This window comes from Fukomys damarensis, unplaced genomic scaffold (assembly GCF_012274545.1).
Source record: "Fukomys damarensis isolate Sample0158 unplaced genomic scaffold, DMR_v1.0_HiC HiC_scaffold_8, whole genome shotgun sequence".
Classification (NCBI taxonomy): Eukaryota; Metazoa; Chordata; class Mammalia; order Rodentia; family Bathyergidae; genus Fukomys; species Fukomys damarensis.
The window spans coordinates 5,892,391-5,898,839 of NW_022900920.1; positions in this window are offsets into that span (position 1 = coordinate 5,892,391).

Genomic DNA, 6,449 nt, shown 5'->3' on the forward strand with positions numbered 1-6,449 from the left:
AAAAAAAAAAAAAAAAAAAAAAAAAAAAAATCAACAACAAAAAAACTACTCCCCAAACCTACTGAAAAGTCTTTATTCAGGGGCCACAAATACAAGATAATGCAATTGTACACCAGAATCAGAGTGTTAGAAGTGAGAAAAACCAGAGAGAAGGAGGTTTCTCAATTAAAAATAAAATTGCTGAAGTGAAGACCATTGAGAGAGTTGGAAAAGAGCAAGGAAATTTCAGGAGGCGACAGATGCCGTCCTGGGGCTTGTACCTCAAAGAGCAAACCAGGCAATGGACAGAGAGACACAAGCAAAGAGGCTGGGATATCCCCACCAGAGGGCACACACCCCAGAGAGCTGGGGTGGAGACCATCTGCCAAGGGCTGCATTTTGAGGAATCTTCTAGAGATTAGAGCACCAAGGGGACACCTCCAGGGCCGAGCAGCCACAAACTGCTCAGGTGTGAGGTAGCAGTCATTTTCCCTGACTTCTAAGCCAGGGGTACAGGGCTCTCAAGGTGAGATGAGCCAGAGAGGGGATTTGGGGCTCATAAGGAAGAAGAAAGGTGGCTTCCTGATATGCTATATCATCTCTCATAGAGTCCTTGGAAATTTCTTTATGGTTGTAGGACCCAGCACAGCTCCTCCAGTGTTTAGAAATAGCACACACAGGTAGTAGTGAGGGAGAAGCTAGGGAAGACAGTGGATGTGTGGTGTGGCCTTTCAGCCCAGGCCCACTGCTCCCTGTGAAGTTTGTACCGGATCTGTACCTTCTCCTGGTGAAGGTCACACTACCCCTACCCTCATCCCAGTCTCACCCTCCTCCTCACTGTGAGGCTCACACGCCCCAGCTCCTCTGAGTTCACACAGTGCAACACGCTCCTGACAATTCCTGTTTCTCCACCGCAGGCCTTTGTGAAGTGCTGAGGTAATATGGCAGACCATTTCAGTGAGCCCGAAGTCTCAAATTCTGTCTGCAGGTCTTGACATCCAGGTCTCCTGGGACCTATAGGGGGAGCCCTGAAGTTGCCTTTCTCAGCTCTAGGGGTACATTTGACAAATGAAAGTTGTATGTATTCAAGACAGCTGTATGTTTTGATTTATGTCTGATCTGTGGGACAATCACCACAGCCCAGCTGCTGGGTGCACCATCTACGCACACAGCTCCTGGTTTTTACCGAGTACAGCTTGTGACCTTATTTGCACTAAAAGCAGCCGACCCTCCCTCCTTAGCACTCCAGGTCTGGAGGGGCAGTGGGCAGCCCTGATGCTCTTTTGATCACCACCATCCTTTCAATTATCCAAATTGGCCAGGGGGTTGGTTGCCTGATTCTGCCAATGTCCCTCCTTTCATGTCCTCCCTCTGCCATCGCCACTTGTCTATGACATCACCGTCTCTAGTAATCTGCCCGGGGCTCAGGCATCCATACGGCACTGCACACAGGCTGGTTCTGGGTAGGCCTGTGGCAACGGTCTGGGGTCTCTGAGCCTTCACTGTCTATTCTGTGGTGGCCTCTCCTGCCAAGAAGCCCTTCTCTGACTTGCCCCTTCCAGTTAGGACCAAGACTGACTGTCTTTCCCCTGCGTCTGAAGGGCACCTGTCCATCTTCAAGGCCAACCTTGATGCACTCAGGAACCGACTCTCATCTGCTCAGAGGTCCAGGCTACTCCCTCCTTCTATCCAAACAGTTGTAAGGGTACCTGCAACGCAGCAGCCATACCACAGACCTGTGGCTTCTGGGGGACAGATGGGTCTCATAGCTGTGCTGGCAGTCATCTGTCTTCAAGGACTTCGGGAACTGAAACTGCCACTCCTTTACAGAGGTTTCAGAGCCTCCTAGTGACGTGGACAGGAAGGGAAAGTGATTTTGCACAAGGTTTTCAGCAAGGTCAATATCATTTATTTTATTCCTTCTAAATTAGCCCTCCCAGCTGAAAGTCTTTGCAAGGACATTGTGGACAGATTCAGATGGATCAATGTGCCCCTCTCTCTGTGCCCTCCAGTGTACTCTGGGCTCTCATCCAGATGCCAGGGCCTGGTGCGAGCACTGAGCTGGTGGACACTGGGAGCATGGACAGGGGTCCTGGGCATGGCCACTGTGTAGGTCTGTTCCCAAGCACCCCCAGCTCTCCAACTTGGAGTGATACCAAAGCCGGTTTTGAGTGGGTTCCCTGTGGCAGCCTCTGTTCTCAGACTCTGAGGAGGCTAGAGGGGAACAGAGCTCTCTGGTTACATGGCAGCCTTGGGAGGTCAGGATGAGGGAGGTCACCACCTCTGCTTTCAAAAATGCCTGCGGCCTCACATTCAACGACGACCCCATTGTGACTTCAGCCTGTTCAGGGGGACATTCTCATGAAGGGTCTTCTCATAGCTTACCCCTGAAGCCACAGATCCTTTAACCCTCTGAGTGGGATCCGTCCCTCCTTGGGTCCTGTGTGGGAGTTCACTGATGAATGAGCACTGCCCATCCATCCTCCTTCCTCCTTCTACTACCCCCACTCAAGCAGCCCTGCCCATCTGTGCTGGGCACTGTGACCCCTTTGTCTCGGGGCTGCAGGCTGACAGGAGCCTGGAAATGTCCTCTTCATATCACATTGCTGACCCCATGGGGTGGGGAGAGCGCAAGAGGCCACTGCTTTCAGGGTTGTATTGCTTCTGTGTGCCTGAGCATGATGGTGTGGCCCTAAGTGCTTGAGGCTCCGTGGAGAAGCTGCGCTGGCCTCAGCTGTGCTGTTTAACCTTCTCCACCCTCCCACCTGCTAGATTGACACAAGCATCGCAGATGGGGCGTCACAGGTGGCAGGAGTAACAGGCAGGCCTTAGAAGTGGCTTCTGCTGCAGAGAACCCACCAGGAGTGGGAAGAGGGGAACTCAGGAATACACAGGCAGTTTGGCCAAGGTCACAGGGCAGGCAGCGCAGCGCCCCAAGGCCAGACCCTGGCCCCATTCCCAGCCCTTCCTGCCCCACCAGAAATAGCATGTTGCAGATCTGGTAAAACAGCTCCAGCCCACCTGTGGCCAGTCACAGAAGATTCATAGTTTGAGTATGTATGATCCAGTGAATTCATTATTTAGCAGCAGGGAGGCTCCATTTCACCCTTGGTTCCCGGTGGCAGCCAAAGCCCATGTCTTGTTATTGGCCTCAAGGTTTAACCACTAGCTGGGAGGGTCTGCAGTAGCCTCTGACTTGGTACAGTTCATACCAGTATAGCTACAGGTTCTCCTCAAGTGAGAATCCCCTGACCAGACTCAGGAAGAGCTGTCATTGGTCCACAGGGCGTTGTGCTGGCTAAGCCAGTATAGTATTTTAGAGAAAATCTGTGCACAGAGGCTTTGATTCTTTCCTGTTATCCCCATGTGGCTTTATTATGTCTTGTTGCTGGGACCATATCAGTCCCCATCAGCCCACCTGGGGTGGGAAGGGACGAAGAGCCCCCAGCCGGAGTCCTGTTACCTTTTAAGTCGCAGAGGCCTTGCCTCCAGACAAGACTATGAGGCCTAGTCCTGGAGCACAGATCCTGCCTCATCCATAAACAGTGGAGACCAACATTGGCAGGGCCAACTCTGGGATCCCTGTGCCAGGTGCAGCGCTCTGAGGGTCCAGGTGGTGGGTGGGGGACAGTGGAGCCAGTGCAGTCCCTGCCAACCTCAGCCAGGTCAGCTCCTCACCCATAGCCAGGGCCCCCAGGCTCTACCAGCCCTGATGCCTTGCCCTTTTGCTGTTCGGGGGCCCTAGATGTGCCTGTGCCACACCTGGCCCCCTTGTTCCTAATGTAGCCCCAGCAGCACAGAGCCTTGAGGTTCAGGCTGTGAGTCAATGTGGCCGCTAGGCCTAGCAGCACCTCGATGCTCTCCTTAAACTGAACGCACCTCTCACCACCTACAAGCACAGCCCATCCTGTCTCCACCAAGACAGATTGCTGCTCAGGAAGTGGCTGATGCTCAGGGCTCAATAAATACAGTGCTTCCAGGCTGGCTGGCTAGAGAGCCTGGAGTAAGCACAGCAGGCAGACTGAGCTGTGACAGATGCAGCTACTGAGTCAGCCCCAATGTGCTGTCGCCCACCTCCAGGGTGATTCCTGTTTCGGACCAACGGGACCTACTCTTTAGTGTAGACACAAGGACATGTTCTTCCCAGAGGAACCCCAGTGAACAAATGACTGTAAATGGGACTTTGTGTGATTAGAATGGATGATGGTGTTTTGGGGTGGAGCTCATTGCTCTCCACACTGCCAGAGAATCGTGGAGCTCTGTGCCAGGGTGGGAGGAATCCAGACCCCAGAGCCCTGGGGTGCAGTGCCAGGGGCACCTCAGGAACCTGAGACTGAGCAGACACCACATGCAGTATTCCCTGTGTCCTGTGTCCTCTCCAGCAGTGGGCTGAGTTTCCTGACTGAGTGAGAGGTCCAGCTGGGCTTGCTGTGCTGGGTAAGGCTAGAAGGTGAGGGACAACAGTATGTTCCATTGGTCCTGGCCTCCCTGGTCTTCCCAGAGTGCTGGGGTCTTCCTGGACCCCCTTCCTCTCTCCCAGTTTGGGGAGCTAGGGAATTCACAGCTTGCTGGGCAAGGTGATCTTTCAGTGGGGTGGGGGTGGGTTTTGCACCATGGCCCTGGCAATCAGGCACCCTTCCCAAAGGCCTTTTGGATGCTTGCTGTATTAGTCAGTTTTCATGTCACTGAGACACCTAAACTTAAAGGATGAGACATTTATTTTGGTTTGTAGTTTCAGTAGGTACAGTCCATGGCTGGCAGGCTGCAAGGCAGAAACCACGGAGGAGGAAAACTGCTCACATCACGGCAGTCAGGAAGGAATGATGCAAGGGAGGAGCTGGGTAGAAGAGTACACCCTCCCAGGTCATACCCAGTGACCAACCCCTTCCAGCAGGCACCACTTCCTAACAACGCATTCAGCCATGAACTCGTCAGTGGATGAATCCCACAGCCCACAGAAATAGCAGCTACAGACATAGGGAAGCAGAATGACTGACCGCACTGCAGGCCATCCCCATACCCCACAGGCCTTGCTCAGAGCCCACTGCAAGCCATACCTAGAGCCTACGAGCCCTTGTAGGAGCCACTGAAGACTATTTCCAGAGCCAATGGTCCTGCCTCACTGGGATCCCATAATAGGAGGAAAAATATCTCCATCTCTTCCTGGTTTTCCTCAACCATAAAACACGGGTCAATCTTCCAGCATGGAGCCAGAACTCAACGCTTTTCATTGAGCCAGGAATTTAGTGCCCACATCTTCTGGCCTATCATAGACACTAGTTAAGCACATCTGATGTCCATCATATGTTAGAGAAAGCTCATCCCTGGCCGTTCAGACTGAGACAGAATCTAAGATCAGCTCACACCACTGAGCACCTGCTGATGGTCACTGTCCCCTCAAGGGTGGCTGGCCATTAGGGTCAGCTGGTTTATCTCACAAGAAACAGCTGAAGCTCCCCCAGAGTCTTGCATGCCCTAAGGAAGCAATGTATAGTGCAGGTGTCTGATCCCTGCAGGGAGGGGTGGGAAGGACTTAGAAAGTCTGCTGGCCAACTGCTGCACAGTGGCTACTCCCAGGATGGCCTGGGACCATGAGGGCCCTGTCACCATGTGTGCCAAGAACAATGCAGCCCTCAAAGAAACACCACTGATGGAAGTCCTGCCATTGCTACCTGTGACCCCTGTGGCAGTCAGAGGAGGAGCCTCCGAAGATCCTGGACCATATGGCAGCCAAAGGTGCATCTGCTGAGGCCAGAGAAGATTTCCAGATGTATTCTTGGCTTCTATGAAAAGTCACATGAGTGTGAGCAGTGGAGTGTGGCCTACTAGGAATTACTAAGAACAGAGTTATCCATCTGCCATTACTGGCTGGGTGACTGTAAGCAGTTCACTCCCTGACCCTGAAAAGTAGTTTTCTACTTTGCAAATATAATGTGTACTCTGCTGACTCAGAGAGAAGATGTGAGCTGCCCTACCATTGCAGATATGTAAAGAATTAAGTGGTTAAAATGAAGATTAAAAATTTGGACTCATAAGCAAGTCAATTAACCCATAAGTGGAAATACCCTTCATTTAGCCCTGAGCTCCCTGGGGGCCAAGGGAAAAAGGGTACCTGGTGTGATACTATCTTTGCGGAAAGAATTCACAGCACTGCTCCCCTCAGTAGGGAGTCTACTGTGTCTGCCATGGCTACAGAGCATGCCAGTTCTGACAACAAGGTGGATGAGGCTCAGCCTAAGACAATACTCATCCTCAACTGGCCAGTAGCCTTGCCCTGCAGTGTGGCCCACCTGCTGGATGTCCCCCTGAGCCCCTGCTTCTATGACCTACAAAGCCCACAGCTTCAGGCCAAAGTCCATCTTGGAGGCTAAAGCATAAGGCAGATGAGCAGTCTGGTGACCACCCTGAGGCCTCGCTGAAACAGGCCTGAAACAGGGAGTCTGCCCCTTCTGCTGATCTCGAAATGTGCT